The sequence below is a fragment of the Crinia signifera genome, chromosome 2, assembly GCF_055691185.1.
Source record: "Crinia signifera chromosome 2, ASM5569118v1, whole genome shotgun sequence".
NCBI classification, from domain to species: Eukaryota; Metazoa; Chordata; class Amphibia; order Anura; family Myobatrachidae; genus Crinia; species Crinia signifera.
The window spans coordinates 215,801,787-215,820,930 of record NC_139218.1 but is presented as its reverse complement, the minus strand read 5'-3'; the positions used below and the strand labels follow the sequence as shown (position 1 = coordinate 215,820,930).

At 41.6% G+C, this 19,144-nt stretch overlaps 1 long non-coding RNA gene across 1 annotated transcript in view; it reads left to right on the top strand.

The window, feature by feature from the left end:
- LOC146058972 (uncharacterized) overlaps positions 1–19,144 on the top strand; it is a 74,559-nt gene that overhangs the window by 49,519 nt on the left and 5,896 nt on the right. The window contains exon 2 of the long non-coding RNA XR_014470073.1: positions 1,119–1,238. This is a non-coding gene — a long non-coding RNA (uncharacterized LOC146058972). The remainder of the gene's footprint in view (positions 1–1,118; positions 1,239–19,144) is intronic.

The following is a 19,144-nucleotide window of genomic DNA, read 5'->3' as shown; positions in this document are numbered from 1 at the left end:
CATCCACTAGGGCATGGTGGGAGAAGAAAATAGTGTGCCCGAGCGTAGTGAGGCACCGTGCCTGAAGCATGGTGAGCGCAGCGGTGCACTTAAAACTGTGTCAATGTCGACTGTGTCGACATTCGGGTAAATAAACTGTTAAAAACCCCATGTCGACTTTTTGACTGTCGACCTAACCCATGTCAAGCTAACGCATGTGTCGACCAAGACACCTGTCGACATTGTCCCATGTCAACCTAGACACCTGTCGACCTCTACCCATGTTGACCCCAACGGAGTCGACCTACATTTGGTTGACCCAATGAGCCCATTCCCTAGTGAGGCTTCTTTTTAAATATACTGTATATAATTTTTCCTAAGTAAACATTGTTCAAACATCTATGGATGAAATATAGGTCTATCGGTCATCAGGGACCTATTTTTCCTATTGGCTGCTTCTGTCAGTCATGTATTTCTGTCAGTCATGAGTACTTATTTATTTATGTATTTATTTATTAACAGTTTCTTATATAGCGCATACACAGCACTTTACAGAGAATATTTGAACATACACATCAGTCCCTGCCCCGCTGGAGCTTACAATCTATATTCCCTACCACATGTACACGCACACACAGACATTCTAGGGTTAATTTTGTTGGAAGCCAATTAACCTATCTGTATATTTTTGGATTGTGGGAAGAAATCGGAGTACCCGGAGTAAACCCACGCAAGCACGGGGAGAATATACAAACTCTGCACAGTTAGAGCCATGGTGGGGATCGAACCCATGACCTCATCGCTGTGAGGAAGTAATGCTAACTATTACACCATCCGTGCTGCCCATATTAGGGTTCATTTTTGTCAGGAGCTATTTAACCCACAAGTATATTTTTGGATTATGAGAGGAAGCAAGCATTTGGAGAATTTATGACCTCAGAGCTGTGAGGCAGTAATACTAACCATTACACCATCCGTACTGCCCTAGATGTACAACACAATGAACGTGCTGCTATAGTGCACTTTGTAAATGAAGCGATGTAGCTTTGCTTACATAATATTGCATAACAATATCCGTTATGCAAATAACCTGGTGAAAATGATGCAGACGCTAATTAAGGTTCTGTTTTTCTCGTTAGTGCCTGTACTGATGTTCCATGTTTAAATGAAGACATTAAACGCTGATTGTTATCATTTGCGAATTCTCCTGGTGGAACGGCATTGCAAAGATAAGTGTTGGATTTAGACCGCTCATAAAGGTAATCTAGGAGAGAAGCATCTGATACCCACAGTATGTGAAATCAACTAGAACATCTTGTGTGCTATTTATATGACCAGTCTCTTGAGTCTTGATTTTAAATAAGAGCTGCAGCACCTGTAATAGTGTTTTCTGACGCCATAAAATCACTTAGTAATGTGTTTTTGAATACTTGAACAGAGAAGTGGATGCTTGGGAAGAGTAAATGCTACGTTAAAGGAACGGAAGTGTATAAGTAGTAAAGTGTTCATTGTGTTTTGTCATTTTTGATTTCTTCAATAAATATCTTTTTCAGTATTCATGGGGAGTCCAGTATTTAGTGTTCCTGTTCTTTCCTTTTTGCATTAGGAGTTTTCAGTATTAGTGTATAAATATACCAAGAAAAAAAAAAAAAACTCCATATAATTTGTTATTTTTTTGTATTATTCTTTTTTTTTATAGGGAATGTATAAAAAAAATTTTTTTATTGTTTTTAAAATGTATCTCTTTTTTATATATATCGCTACCAAAAATATTATAGAAAGGGGGCACCATTGTACATACTGTACTTACCTATTTTCAATGTATCCTCTCTGGAAAAGAAAGTGCTCGGAATCAAAAGTTTTATTGTCCTATCTGGCTGATTGGACAAAATATCTGGTAAATTATGGGAGCAAATTAACATTTGCTTCAAAATGCAGGAAAACTGTCAAAAATGGTCATTCTGATATTACCAGATTTTTGTTCCAACCTGCCAGGTTGGACAATAAATCTTTAGGTGATTGGCCAGCTTCAGTCTCTAGATCTTTTGGAAGTACACCTAAACATGTGTCATATTTAAAGTAAACTTACTGCCCTCATACCTGAAACCACTAATAGAATCATGTTCTAGATCAGGCCTGGCCAACCTGTGGCTCTCCAGATGTTGTCGAACTACAAATCCCATCATCCTACCTCTACACCAAATTTCTTTGAATTATTTATTGAACTTAATAGGTTCATTAGAGCATTATGCAGGCAGAGATTCTTTGCTACTGCATCTTATGCAAAAGATGAGACAGATAAAGACATCTGTCTGGATCACACCGACGAAAGAGGAGTGGAGATTTTGAGCAAACTGCTCCTGGAGAGTATAAATGAGGATACAGTGAAGGAGGAGACACAGAATGTTAATCATAAAATATTCAAAAAACAATCACAATTTTTTCCTTTACAGCACAAATCGAGTGCTATTGACACTTTTTATAAGACCACATTAGAAGAGTTTCAAAATCTGTGCGATACCAGAGTACACCAGAGCCTGTTCAATTTATCTCAAGAGGAGAGAAAAGTTTTGAAAAATCTGTCCGAAGACCCCTCCCTTGTCATCAAGGCGGCTGACAAGGGATGGGGTGTGGTTATTCAGGATGTTGATGAATACGTAGGGGAGGCCAAGCGCCAGCTGGCAGACACTAAATTTTATAGAACTCTGAAAAATAATCCAATGACACACTACCAGTTAGAACTCAAAGTACTACTTGAAACTGCGGTAGATTAATGTGTCATTACGAAAGATGAGTTCGGCTTCTTCTACCCCCTCCACCCTGTCACCCCCATTTTTTATCACCTCCCGAAAATACACAAAACACTGCACAATCCACCTGGGCGTCCCATTATTTCAGGGATTGGGGGTCTCACATCTAATTTGTCACAATTTATTGATAGTTACTTGCAACCACATGCCTCCTCTCTGAGATCCCATAGCAAAGATACCACCCATTTCATTAAGATGGTGGAAGGCATTAAATGGGACACAGGATACCTACTGGTGACCTGTGATGCCCAGGCCTTATATACAAACATCCCCCATCAAAATGGGGTCTCAGCAGTAGATGGATCTCTGAGGAGAGATATGGGTATCTCAGAGGGGAGTCGGGAATTTATTTTGGCGGGTATCAGATTTATTTTGTCACACAATCACTTTTTATTTGATCACTGTCACTATCAACAGGTCCTCGGTACAGCGATGGGGACCAGGTTCGCTCCTAGTTTTGCAAACATCTACATGGGTAAATTTGAAGACCAGTATATCTGGAGTGGGGACTGGGATGCGAACCTGGTCCTCTACGGTCGCTATATCGACGACCTGTTCTTCATTTGGCACGGTAGCACTGAATCTGTTAACAACTTTGTTATGCACCTTAATAACAACACTTATGGTTTATCCTTCACTCACTCGCACCACCCCACACATATGAGTTTCCTTGATGTCACGGTGGAGGTGGTAGAGGGAGTGCTGGCAGTTGCCGGCTACAAAAAACCAGTTGACGTCTGTAGCTTTATCCCCTACTCCAGCAATCACAAAAAAAGCTGGCTCAACAATGTTCCCAAGAGTCAAATACATAGGATAAGACGTAACTGTACATCAGACGTCAAATTCTCGGAACAAATGAGCAGTCTTTTGGAGGAATTCAAAAAACGTGAATACCCCCAACCCGTTCTTACTGAGGCTCTGGAATACGCTGGCACCCTAAATAGAGATCATCGCCAGCAGCAACAAACAAGGTCCCAGCAGTATGACCACAAATGTGAATAAATTTAAAAGTGGAGCCAAAAACAAATTATGTTTCATCTCCAAATACAATGTAGCTGCAAATAAAATCTCCAACATTATAAAGAAAAACTATAAACTACTTAGCACTGATCCGATACTCAATGCAAATTTAGAAAAGGAGCAAACCATTATATTCAAGCGTGCACGCAACTTAAAAAACATCTTGGCACCCAGTTTTTTCAAGGGTTCTTCAGGCAATAAAAGTGGAAACATACAAAGTACAATATCAGGACCAAAGATAACTGGTTTCTATAGATGCAACCATGCACAATGCATGACTTGTAAACATGTACTGAATAAAACCCAGAAAATCACAGCGTCAAATCAGGACAAAACTTACAGTATAGAGACTTTCATTAATTGTACCACTAATTACGTGATTTATTTATTACTATGTCCATGTAATACTTACTATGTAGGACGAACTATACGGTCTGAATGAGACGATAGATCTTGAATTTATTTAAGTCCCCAAATAATGGTATACATTGTGACATCTGTATAACGCCTCTAAAAATATTTTCAATGAATATTGAAGATTAATTTAAATCCTTAAAAACTTTAAAAACTTTAAAAATTAAAAAATGTAAAAATTATAAATATTATAAATTTAAATCTAAAAAACAGTAAAAATCTGTATACAAAAAGTGTCCCTAAAGAACAATGATTAAACTTTCCGGTTTCTCCCCTCTCTCCCTCTCATGTGTACTCCAAACTAATAAATATTTATTCCACCAGCATATACCCCGTTATATCTACGGGACAGGCTTTAAATGGATTGCAAGAACGTTTGAAATACTCTTCAAAATGAATAGAACATAAATCTATAGATACTTGTCTTCTCTCTTTGGGTTTGTGCGGTTTTTGCCCACCTCACCATATCACTTAAATTAGTGAATATTATATCCCCATGTTATTTATCTTAGCATGCATTCCCTTATATTGAAGTAAGCATACGTCAATGTACTGGATAGATATGCACATAGTGTTGGTATACGACTTTCCCTCCTACATCTAATGTGTTTACATAGATTCTTTTATTTTTATTTCTATTTTTATCTTTATTTTTATCTTTATTTTTATTTTTATTTATCATAATGTTTATGTTTATGTTTATTTTTATTTATATTTTTTTAGTTTTATGTTTATTTTTATTTCTATTCTCATTTAGTACACTCCCACCAACAATAAAGCTTGTTATATTTATTCTTTATATATTTTTTTATATATTATGAATTATTTTATTTAATTGTCTGATGTATTTGATATGCATTCGGTCCTCATCAAAAGACCGCCTAGTTACTATTTTTATTGGGTAATCCAATAAAACTCTCTCTTTTAATAAATATTGTCTACCCCTTTTTGAATTAAATGAAAGTCTGTCTAAACCCTTTAGATATATTGTGATAAGCTATACATCAGTTTAGGAATATAGTCATAATACCTATAATTCAATACTGTCAATGTCCTTTTTTGACAATTAATTATAGGAATGGTCTGTCAGTGTAACATTTTCGGAATACTCTGGGAATGTTGATTTTAGATCCATATAAATATATTGGGAAGTGGATTGTATGCTCCCAAGAATTCATATATGCGTATATTTGTTTATATTTATTTTTATTTCCCTTATATTTAGTCCATTAGAATTATTAGTATTTTTAGTACTTTTTGATATATATGTAACTATATATATATTTTTTTTAAATATATAAATGCATGTGCTGATACAGAACGCTGATTCTGTGCACAAAACAGCTCCTTTTATCCTGATAAAATGTAACAAAGATTTCTCTGGCTGACTCACAGCGCGAGATATGGTAATGAACCCGGCAACCGCAAAGACACTAATTATTGATCATACACACCTGTGCACAACAACTAGCCAGGTATAAGACCAGCCCACCAAGTTGAATTCCCTATCCTCAATTGAAAAAGCCGCCGTAGCGCGGCGAAACGCGTCTTGAATAGGAATTCCTGTTGCTGCTGCTGAGACCGTTGACCTGGAGTAATCTCTCACCTAGCGTGAGCTCCACACCAAGTACCATACCTCGGTCCTTGTCATCACCTCAAAAGCGCAACCCCGGAGCGTCCCTGAAGACGATATACAGCCACCTTGCCATCCTTACGGCACACGGCAGCCGCACATCCAGCAGAGCGCACGAGACCCACTAACAAGGCAGTCTCCGCCCGCCGCAGTGTTCAGCGGCTTGTACCTGGCTCGCTGGCTGGTACAGCTGCTCTTTACAACCCAAACACTGACAGGCGTGTGGCGGATCGGCGCACTTACCTACCCGTATTGGGACCTGCTGAAGACCCCATACCTGCAAGTGAGATACTCATTGGCTGTCGTCTCCATCGACCTAAAGGTGTCGACTGCACCTACTCTGCAATTTTCTGTTGGGCTACAAAGCCTATAAAGGAATACCCTTTGTGGATTACAAATATTGGTTTGGGAGATTCTACAAGTATCCACCTACTCCCACAGATTGCTGGTAATTTTATCTTCCAAAGCAGGACACTAGTACCTGGCCTCATATGCGCATATGAGAATCACCTACCGGGACCTGGTAACTATATACCACATCAAATCAGCATTTTATTATTGCACATGCTTTTTAAGTATTTTATGCATATATAATATTTTGTGTTTATTTTGTCCATATTTTGTTTATTAGTACCTTTTTCTTTTATGTGATTTGTTCATTCAATAAATTGTTATATTTGTGTGCAAAAGGCGCCCACTGGTATCTTTCTTCCTCTTACAAATCCCATCATGCCTTGCCACAGTTTTGCTATAAGGGAGTGTTAAAACTGTGGCAAGGCATGCTGGGATTTGTAGTTTCACAACATCTGAAGAGCCACAGGTTTGCCTGTCCTGTTCTAGATGACTACAAACATCTGTGGGCTCCAATGATAGCTGTGCCTCAGCACTAGCAGCTGATTTTGGGAAGGGGCATCGGATTTGCTTACCCTTGATGCAACTATCACATAGTCAACGATCAGGATTGCTTGTACTCATTCCTGTCTCCATTCCATTTTAAAGTTTTTGTTTGTCCTCTAACCATAACTATTCCAATTTCCTATGGACCAAATCCATAGTTTGACTAAAGTCAGCAGCAACCATCGTATAACATGGTAGCTTAAGCTAGGTCCACACTATACAATTCAATGCACCAGATGAATGCTAAAACACTGAGCAATATTGTTAATGACCTGTGGGCCCAGGTATTGTTAATGATATAGTAGGTACACAGTAGATGATATGCACAATGGTATCGTTATCGTGCATATTGTTTGCAAATATCTTATAGTGCGTAACCAAGTTAAGATACAGAGTTGTGCCTTCTGTGAAATTAATTTTGTAGGTTTTAGTCTCAAAGATTCTGATGGCAATTGATTAGTTTAAAGGTCAGGTACAAATTAAACTTCTTTAATATCTGTTGGAGCGCGCATCGCATAGTACAAAACGGAGCCGTACACAACGGACCGTGTATGGGCTCCTTAAGTAGTTCTTTCTAGCTACTATCACACCGAACACTATTCTGATCCCAAGAGAGAGTGACAGCATCAATGACAGTACAAGCCTACATGTAGGATACAATATTGCCAAGAGGAGAATATTGCCTTTGGTATTAGAGACCCTGTGGTGGATTACAAATACTTCATAGAAGTTATACTCCTATTATTCCCGTACTCACCTTACAGGACTCAGGTGGGCACAGTAGTGACTTAGGAAATCCAGCAACAGATATGTGGAACGCTACAAAATAATCCAAGCGCTTATATTTTTTAGAACTAGTGTACACTTGCAAATACTAATATTATTGCGCAATAATAATTCAAGGTTAATTAATATCTATTTATTTATTGGTGTTGGAAACTGTTCTATTTCCATTGTGTCTGAAGTGAAATGTGTTATATGTTTTAGCATACTACCTTAGGAATGTATAATCTTTTTATTACAAGGATGCATCTCTGAAGTATACTAAGCCGGAATACTCTGCAAAAATTCCAGTCAAATAAAACGTTGGTGGAGGTTGATGCCCTTGTCTCAGCTATGTCTGATGTGTGTATTATTTATGTCAATGATATTATGGTTATGTAAATGAGTTGTAACTTTAGGGGTTACCTAATCTGTCTGAGGGTGATTCCCCAAGTTCGCCCTAATATCATCATCTAAATATTCAGATAGATAGCCATACCCTATAACACCAAATCTTGGGGTGGAGGCACTTGATAGCACCTAGACATACTCAGTGCAGAAGACAGCGTTACACTGGTTTAAGATAATTTAAGGACTTTGGGCCTTATTCTAGTTCACTCAGGATGGTTCTCATCCTGTAATTGTAGCAGCTTTGTCCTTGATATCAGTGTTTCATTCCAGTGCCACTACCAGAAACTTGAATTCGGGGATTAAGTTTCACAACATAGCCATAGTGACCATTTCATCAACTATCTTGACTCCAACGGATGCCAATTGCTGGGAGATAGACAACATCTTATCAATGTATTCATTTATATACTTTCCTTTAATAAGTTCAGTCCCGTAAAAAGCGCATCTAAGGTTTATTCTCCTAATACAGTAAGTCAGTTATCTTCGTAAGCAGTTTGCAGGGCTACACACATGTCCTTTGCAGACACATTTCCATTGATAATGGAATACATTTGCTGTTGTACAGCTAAGTCAATAGTTTCAATGATCCTATTAGCCTATTTGGGATTTGGGTTTCTATAGCGGATTTACAGTTTGAATTTTTTTTAGGATATTGGATACAGGTGTTAGAAGATATACAGCAGTCAATACGATTAAGAAATACATCTCTCCTGGGCTAAGTACTGTACAGTTGTACAGCCATGTGATTGTCTAATAACACAGTGACAGGCTTGGGCACATGCAGACCTTTTAAAGAGCCAAATAAACACAATGTTCCTCTAGACTAATTTGCCTGACTTTTTAAAAGTCTGGTTGGTGATGAATCATATACAATATACAATAAAACAGACATGGGATGTTATTGTGGTCGATGAGTTAAGAGAAAGCTTTTAGCATTTAACCATGCATTCCTTGTGCCTGAAGCAAGATGTACAGTAACTCTTCCTTGTCCATCTCACCTTTAGAGTTCAATTCCTATGGATTTATGTCCAGCAAAAGGGTTGCCACTGCTAAATAGACAGTGAAATTGGGGATTAAGGATTTATGAATCATTCAGACTTGGGTGGATAGGATAGTGTCAGACCAGGATCGGTGCTTACAGGGTCGAGGCACAGAGTGTAATAGGATGGGCATAACTGTCGAGAGTCAGCAGTTTGCGGCTCTCTATCTGCCCCCTGAAAGTGACAATGTGGGAGAATAGCTGAAGTGGGGTACAACTTTAGCAGGCAATAACATACCTAGGTGGTCACATGCAAAGTAGGAAAATAGTAGATCATTTGAGGTCAAGTGACACAGTAAGCTAGGGTCAAGGAACACAGCCAGGTGATGGAACTGTAGTCAAGACCTCAGGAATCAACAGGCAATCTAACAAATGCTGAGCAAGGTGAGCTGATACTCTGCTACAGTGCCACTTAATTAGTGCTCAGAACTTTCCTTAAATAGTCATTTGAAATTTGTCATCAATGTGACATCAACCATGCCTGTAACTTTGCCTTTGAGGCTTGTAGATGCTACTGCAGAGGGAAAGAGTTTAGAGCTTGTCTGTAGAAGTGACCCTGGGCCGACTTCACACAATTGGGAAAAGAAGATGAAGACCCCATCTGACACCAGAAAATCATCACAAATTGTAATTTTGTGACAAACTTGCAATCTTCCCTAGGAATGAATAATAATCTGTCTTCTTATGGCAAAAATGTCTATATTACAGTAATAATGGATGTCTTATGAATATATGTGATTATGAAAATTACATTAGACAGTACTTTGTAGGGGCCTTGAATTATTATATACAGTATAATAATTGGGTCATGTTGAAAGTACATTTTTATTGTTATTGAACGATTGTTGAAAATAACAAGGTTGATGCTGAAGACAACTAAGCTAATAGAAGCGGTAACCCCAATAGTAATTAAGGCAAATAAAATCTAAGGGATTCAGTACTGAATCCCGGCGGTCGGGATCCCGGCGGTCGGGATCCCGGCGTTCAGAATCCCGACAGCCGAAATGCCGACAAGGGGGAGACGTGGATCGCCCCCCCTTGTGGGCTCGCTGCGCTCGCCACGCAGCGGGCCCGGTGCCTCGCTACGCTCGGCACACTAATTTATTCTCCCTCCAGGGGTGTTGTGGACACCCACGGAGGGAGAATGTGTCGGGATTCCGGCGTCGGGATTCTGAACGCCGGGATCCCGACCACCGGGATTGTAACTGCATCCCAATCTAAGACGTATAGCCCTTTAAATAATTGACACTTGAAAAATATATACAGACGGACTCGTTGAGACCCGGCAAATGCCTCTTGTTGTATTGGACATTTGACAGTGCAATCCCTTGTCCTTGACAATAGCAGGGGGTAAGCAATGCATTTCTCTTTGGGGCCATATGTTAAATATAACAAGCCCCAAAAAGGTGCCATTATTATTACAACATACAATATAATTTACAATACTTACAAGATGAAATCACTGACAAAAGTAATACATAAATGGAACTTCACTAAAAGATTTAGGGGCTTCCTTGTCCATCCTTTCTTGAATCTACTTGAATATAGTCTGTTATCGAAGACATAATTCAGAATTGTATAGGTTTAATTGACTATGGACCTGATTCAGACCTGATCACATGACTGCTAATTTGCTGCATCCAGCAATCAGGTAGAGTGAAATCCCTCCCATCAAATAGATGTGCACGGTTTCCAAATGTATTCGCAGCCCTACAAATATTTAAAAAATCCATTTGCAAGAAGCTCAATACTGAATTATTTTTCCAGTGTGTACAGGCTCTGAATAGCCCTGGACTTACTCAGCGGCTGCGATGAAATCAGTCTGATCAAGGCCGGAGCTAATGTCATACACCCTCCCTTAAAACGTCTGGGCACGCTTATGTTTTCCCTGAGCGCTTCTGCTTTTTTCTGGCACTCCCATTAAACAACTGGTTACCACCCCCAAACATCTGTCAATCACCTTGCGAATGGCTAGCAATCAAAAAATGTAGCAGGCTTTAATTGCGGGGCGCTGTTGCGCGAGTGCATCGAGGCCCAGACTCATACTTAGTCTATCAACAATCCGCCGTGGAAATTCATACCGCAGCGATCAGGTCTGAGTCAGGCCCTATGAACAGGAGGGGAGGAGCTTTGCAGCACACTTAGTCATAGAGGGGCTAACCCTGCAGGTGCCACTTGGAGTCTACATTGTTATTATTATTAACAGTTACTTATATAGAACACACATATTCTGCAGCGCTTTACAGAGAATATTTGAACCCAATGGTGCTTACAATCTATATTCCCTAGCAGATGTACACACACACATTCATTCTAGGGTTAATTTTTCTTGGAAGCCAATTAATTTACCAGTATATTTTGAATTGTGGGAGGAAACTGGAGTTCCCAGGGGAAACCCACTCAAGCACGGGAAAATTAGATAAACTCTGCACAGTTAGGGCCACGGTGGGAATAGAACTCATGACCTCAGCACTGTGAGGCAATAATGTTAACCATTACACTGTCTGTGCTGCCCACCTTATAGCACTAATGCCGGGGCTTGCCTATTACTGCTATATACCATAGCTCCCAACATTGTGACTGTAGAACTCTGGACGCCAGCGATGCTTATGTCATAGGGGGTATGCCCTAATAGGGATGCCACGACTGCAGGTCACACCCCATTTTCTGTTACTACGGTGGCATGGCCAGCACTTTGTAAGTTGCTGGCCATGTCCTCAGCCCCTCTGCCTCTCTAAATAAATGCTGTGTGCATCTATTCCACGCTCTGCAACGCCAAGCAGGGAAGACTCCCAACTGCCCCCCCACACCATGGGACACTGTGTGGGACCATCCCCCCAAAAAAGGACAGGCCGGCAAAAACCGGGATGGTCCCATGAAAAGCAAGACAGTTGGAAGGTATGATATAGTAGTATTATTTATACCTATAATATCATTATCAACAGTTATTTTTTGGGAAAAAAAGTTAAATGCTAGTGGTTTTCTTAAAGAATATTCCTTAGCTACATATAATTCCACACTGTGACATAAAAACCTGTATTATTCTGTTTGCATTTCATTCTTATTCTTTTGTAGCCTCACTATCTTCCTAAATTTTAGAGAAAATCGAAAGATAGCAAATCACAACTTTTAATCTGTGCTCTAATGAGAAATACATGGTGCATTCGTTTGGATAATTAATTTTCCAGAAGAAATCTGCACTTCATATTGACAATATGCTCCTTGAGAACAATACAGCACTCTATCAGCAGTTACATTCCCGCCTTTGGAAGGAAAAACATATTTTGTTAGCTTTTTTTCCCACAACAATGAGAAAATACTTCTAGCCCTGGCCTAGATATTACATATTAAGAGTCTGTAATGTGTGGTAGTTTTGAAACATTCACAAAGTACCAGTGTATAGTACATTTCATGTAGGAAGCTGTAAGGAGCTTTATGTTAGCCTCTGTTCCCATGAATAATTGGCTGTTTGATCCTGATCTTTAGAATTCATTTTAATTCCCTTTTCTCATTTGATATTGTGTGCTTAGTAGTAGTAGAACTTTGGCATTATGTATGAAATTAAATTGTGGAAAAATGAGCTGCTAAGGATGAATGGCACATACAAGACAAGACTACAGATTATACCAGGGTTGCCTGACCCTCCCCTTAGGGAGAAAATGCTCTGTTCCTGGACTTCCCTGGTAATGCATGATTGCCATCACCTGTGGAGAGCTGAGTAATTGATAAGAAAGGCGTTTCACCACAGGTGATGGCAATCATACATTACCAGGGAAGTCCAGGAACAGAGCATTTTCTCCCTGAAGGAGAGGGTCAGGTAGGCATCCCTGGATTATACTCACCCTGGAGATCTAGATGGGAAAAATCACCCCCCCCCCCCCCCCAAAAAAAAAAGAATATTGTATTTTTTCTTTCATGTGCAATATGACATTTCTTTGATAAAGGGAATATCATAGAGAAACATGTTCTGTGACCTCTCTACTTTTGCAGAGCCTATGTGTTGTTGTCACAGTTCTTGTCATGTGTGCTATTTCATTGTTACTGCTTGGTTTTCAAATATTTATTTCATGGATAAAAAAATTCCATCATGGAGGTCATGTACAAAGAGTAAACATGTGAGATGATTTTTCATGTGAGAGGATTAGTTGAGCAGGGTGACTCTGTGCCTTGAAAAGTGTGGAGGAGGAGCAAGAGTGCCTACCTGAGTTGAGCAGTACACAAGTGCATTTTGTGAACAAGATATTCAAAATGAGCTATATTACTGTAGTGGTGCTAAAGGGGTCTATGTACTAAGCCTTGGAGAGAGATAAAGTGGACCAGTGGCGGAACTTTTGGGTGGTGAGTCCAGGCACAAATATAGAATTTGGGCCCCTTTTCTCGACCCTAAGCCAAGTTCACAGAATGCAACATGGCAGTGGGTGGCATGGAGGGCAGAGGGTAACAGGGAGAGGCAGGGGGAGGCAGAGTGTGACAGGGGAAAATAGTGGGGCCCTTGAGGACTGCACCTGCTGCCCCAATGATAGTTCTGCCTAAAGAGGACGGAGATAAACCAACTAGTGGTGAATTCAATTTTTCTGGAAAGGTGGAATTAAAGTGTGGCGCTCCTATAATTCTGCTGCCTGTATTTCCAAACCTGTGGATCAATCCCTATTGATCCAATGAATGTATAGGAAAAAAAGAAAGGGGTGGGGTTCTGGAAAAAGTGGCGCTGAATGAAGAATATGTCTGTACTTATCTTTATATGGAGGTTCTTCTGGTTGATGGTATTCGTCTCCAGAGCAATGGGAATATGAAAAGATAAGATTTGAAAAAATAGAGCGATATGATGGTCTATTTTCTTACTGAAGGGTTAATCAAGAGAACGTCCAGTGTCAGCAAGGGGGGTACCTTACTTACACTGGTGTGTTGAAAATTACACATATAATGGTATCTTTTTAGATGATGGGTGCGTACCCGTACTCACGGCGTATTAGGTGTTGCCACTCCTCAAAAGGTTTCTTTTTGGATATCCTCGTTCAAAGAAAGTGTGCAATTCTTTTGTCATAAAAATAATTTATTTTCATAAAAAATACACCAAAATTAAAAAATTGTTTTAAAAAATGTGTACAAGACTAAGCCCTCTCCCGGGGAACTACATTTCCCAGATAACCTCATGATACCCGTCCTTTTGGCGGGAAAAAGACGCAATATTTAAACAAAAGGACTTATTTTACTTCTCGTTTTTGATGTTAAGTAATAACAATGAATGTATAAAGTTTAACAAAAAGGAATAATGTATTGTAAATAAGTAAATGATAAAAAGGAAAGCTAATTAATGGACAGGAACAGGAAGTTCAGCCATCTTGTAGATAGCCTATATATATAAACTCTGCTAACATTACCCTCATGCCTTGATAAAGAGCGACAGCTCGAAACGCGTTGGAAGGAGGAAGGTGCCTTTCTATCTGAAAAGTGTTTGAGGTGATGGTTGGAGAGAAGGTAAGATCCCACTATTTGACATCTGGGTGTATACCGGCACTACCCCGTGGATCAGGACCCCATCTCCTTACCTCCCTCATTACACCGTAGGAGTGAAAAAGACACATTTTTTTAAATAATTTTTTAATTTTGGTGTGTTTTTTATGAAAATAAATTCTTTTTATGACAAAAGAATTGCACACTTTCTTTGAACGAGGATGTCCAAAAAGAAACCTTTTGAGGAGTGGCAACACCTAATACGCCGTGAGTACGGGTACGCACCCATCATCTAAAAAGATACCATTATATGTGTAATTTACAACACACCAGTGTAGGTAAGGTACCCCCCTTGCTGACACTGGACGTTCTCTTGATTAACCCTTCAGTAAGAAAATAGACCATCATATCGCTCTATTTTTTCAAATCTTATCTTTTCATATTCCCATTGCTCTGGAGACGAATTCTCAAGCAAAAAATACCATCAACCAGAAGAACCTCCATATAAAGATAAGTACAGACATATTCTTCATTCAGCGCCACTTTTTCCAGAACCTCACCCCTTTCTTTTTTTCCTAGTGGTGAATTCAGATGGCACCGAGGCATCTGTTCCCCAACCTGTCATTCAGAAGTATTTTTATTTATAATTTATAGAGCACTCAGGGTCCCTTTCACCCTGGGTCTGATTCAGGCTTTATCGCTCATCTGCAAATTTGCAGATGACTGCGAGTAGTTAGCCGCCGCCCAGAGAGATATCACTATCTGGTATCCTGTCACATCCATACGCAATTCACTCATCATTGAATGATTTTCCCAATTGTGAGTAAGTCTGACCCTTCCACAACTCTGCGACAGAGACAGGCTCACGTCACAAACCCTTCCTTACAATGCCTGGGCATTTTTCTGACACTCCCGGGAAATGGCAGGTTGCCACCCTCAAACGCTGACTTCCTATCGGTAAAAATTGCTAATCGATTGTTTTTAGATAGTTTCACTATTTATGACACTATTTTAGTTCATTCGATAACTGAACGGATTGCAAATTTGATTAACTCTGAATAAGGCCCTCTGTACAGTATGTGCTGATTTGTGTTTACCGCTACTCTGGGCACTGGATCTGGGGCAGCTCGGCATCTAGATGGGACTGGGAGTCACACAGTGTTACACATGGTGGGGGTGGAGTTTGAGTCACAACAGTATATGTGTGTGTTTGTATGGGCGGGATGTATTAAAATACATTGCCGCCCTTCGCCGCGATGCCAGCGCATATGTACTAACATATGCGGCTGGCATCGCGGTGCGGAGACAGAGTCTCCGTCATCTCCCTGCCGCCTGCTTCTCCCCTTACGCCAGGGACAGCTAAGCAGGATATCCCCGGTGTCTCCTCCTCCCCCTGCAGCCAGAAGGACATCCGCCTGCTTTACTAGGGGGAGGAAGGGCTTACCTTCTGGATCAAGGAGGACCTGGACTAAGGTAAGCCAGAGGGAGGGGGACAGGGGGGTCAGCGGGTTTGCGGCAGAGGCGTCGGGTGGCGAAAAGAAGCCCATAGGCTTCAAAAGGACATTGCCACCCAAAGGTGGCAATGTCCTATAGAAGCCTATACTTACTTAGGAAAATGCGGTAAAACAGGGGTTTTACTGCATTTTCCCCTTAGTACATCTCGCCCTATATTTGGGAAGTGTCACAGGTGGAAAGTAGCATCATGGCGGAGGGATAAATGACATCACTGCGGTTGCAAGAGGCACCCAGGGTCCTCCTCAATCCCTGCACACAGTTATGCTCATCACAGATCACTGATGCCCAACTTCTACCAGCAACAGCAAAGGGAAGGAACATCTGTAGAAGCCAGAGGTCTTGATGGTGCATGTATGGGACAATAGAACACTGCCCCTCTGGAAGAGACTGGAGTGGAACCAACAATCTGCTGTAGAGGCGAGCCTTGCTTTCCACAGAAAGCAGAGACAGATATTTTTTCAGGCTGTCTGGTTCTGGAGGTAATATATAAACACAAGCCATAGAGGCAGAGTGCCATACCCACAAATCCCAACCCTACCACAGGCTGGCTACTAGGGCAGGCAATTAGGCAGATTTTCTGCTGTATATTATTTCCTCTGCTCTCCAGGTAAAAGCAGTCTTTGGATACATTGATAACCTAAAATAGAATTTATAGAATAATGACCGCGCTCTAGACACTGCAGCCCTAGATACACCCCAAGACTCCTAAAATCCTGAACAAATATAGCAAACACAATGGGTGATCTTTTAGGCGCTGTATCTTCCTCTTCCTTTCCTCGCAGCAGTGGCGGAACTCCCGGAGGCAATGGAGTCATCTGCCGCCGGGCGCCAGCCTTAAAGGGGGCACTGGCTCCATTGCCTCCCGATGTTCCACTCACACGCCTGCATTTAGCCTGGTGCTGCCTGGCGGTACCTTCATTGTATGCCGCATTGCGATGCGTCCCCCTGCTCCTCTTTCCCTGGTTGACTGTGCCGCTGTACTCACTGCTCTGAGAGAGACAGCCAACAGTGACGAGTCGGGCCAGGCAGGAGACTCCGCAGCCAGTGCGGGTAACGAGAGATGATTGATGCAGCTGCGGCACTGTGACGAGGAGCTGGGAGCCGGGTAAGACACGCTGCAGCGTGTGAGGCCAGTACACTACACGTAGAGACAGCAGTCAGCTGGGCAGGAGATGAGTGCCTGAGTTACCATCGGGGCAGTGTAAGTAGGACACCAACTTTTGGGGGGACAGTCACATGGCTCAAAGTTGCCCGGCACTCCAATTTGCATACCATTATATCCACGAGCGCCCGAAAAGGGGGCGGGGCGTATGCAAATGAGGTCGCGGCTTATGCTAATTAGCCACGACCTCATTTTCATACGAGAATAGACGCTGTGCGCATGCGCACAGCGTCTATTCTACTAGATTGGGGGGTCTCCCTGGTCTATATTACTAGATTGGGGGGTCTCCCAACTGCCACCCCCCGCAGCGGGACAATGCCTGCCGCGGGTGGGACAGCGGGACAGGACCCTAAAATCGGTACTGTCCCGCTGTAATCGTGACAGTTGGGAGGTATGTGTGTTTAAAGAGAGAGAGAGATATCTATGTCTATCGGGTATGGGTAAAAACCGGACCAAGACAAAACCCCCGGACCGCCGGGCCAGACATCAAACTCTGCATTTTGGAGCTTGTATCGTCCGGTCCAGGGGGTGTCCTGTCCGGGGGTGTCCTGTCTGGGGGTTCTGCCTGTCACACCTGTCACCAGGTAGAGGAGGAGGGGTAGAATAAAGCCTCCCTGTATGGTCCGGGCATGTAGCAAAAAACGGACGGTCCGGACCACACGGGGAGGCTGTAATCTCCCCTCCCCCATGTCCCTGGTGATAGCTATCACAGGGACCCCCCGGACAAGACACCCCCGAACAGGACACCCCCCCGGACCGGACCCTACAAGCTCCGAACTGCAGATTTTGATGTCCTGTCCGGCGGTCCGGAGTCTAGTCCTGGTCCGGTTTTTACATAGTCCCATGTCTATCTCTTTCTCTCCCTCTCTATATTGCACTTTGTTTAGCCATAGATGAATACCCACCTGGTCAATATATCTATGGCTCAGAGGCTGTAGTTCTATCCATTTCCCATAATGTTTATGCCTACCCAGTTGACCTGAGCACAGTGGGAGCTGCCCTGCCTAACACTGCGCTGTAAGCTTTGAAGCTTTGACAAAGGAGCTCCAGGCCCTGAAACATTGATCTGTTACATGCCCACTATGTTTGTATTTGTAGCATGCAAACTTTTTTTGAATACATTATTTATTCATCACTCTTTGATTGCCGCCATTTGTTCTTTTCAGTACTGCATAGCTCTAGACTGAGGGCACCGGAATATATAATATATATATATATATATATCTCCCGGGCATGAAGGGGGGCACCAACATGTGTCTTGCCTCCGGGCACCTGGGATGAACTTACGCCACTGCCTCGCAGTATATTCAATCCCTGCGTCTTGATGTTCAAAATAGGACACTGTCAACTGACCTGTAATCAGTGCCCTATGTGCACATCAAGGTTTCTTTTTGCTTTCGCACGGTATCAGCTGGACATCAAATTCACACTCCCACACTTCTGATTACTAATAGGATAGAACTCACCAAGGGTCAGAGCCCTATGTTCATCAAAAGGTTTCTTTTGGGGATAGGGTCCGTGTCGCACAGGAATCACCGATATCCACTCCAGTTGGTAAGGTAATGCACTTTATTCCATACACCAACACTCCAAAAGATATGATAAAAACGATAAAAGTCCACACATAAGGATACACCTGGCTCCTTGCAAGTTACAGTGGGTAGCTCTCCAATCCGGATAGAGAGTTTTCCCACAGCCAAAGATGAAAAACAGCAGAGAACTATGCAAAAAGTAATCCAGGTGATCCACCTCCTCCCACCAATTTTGTGTTGCATGTAATAAAGTCATCTATATCATACATGACATTGTTCTGTGTGGATTTATACTGTAATACCACCCTTACTGTACTTTTACATGCCCGGCACATACTACATGTGCCGCAGCGAAAGAATCCCTTAGATTTTATGTAATTAGATGGATTGGGTGTGTTAATGGCACTTTTCACTAATTTGTTTTTTAGATTTTGTGCCTTGCGGTATTGATAACCTACCAAATACAAAGGTAGACTTTATATTCCTGTGCTTTTATGAGCACATGCAGCCGCTTGC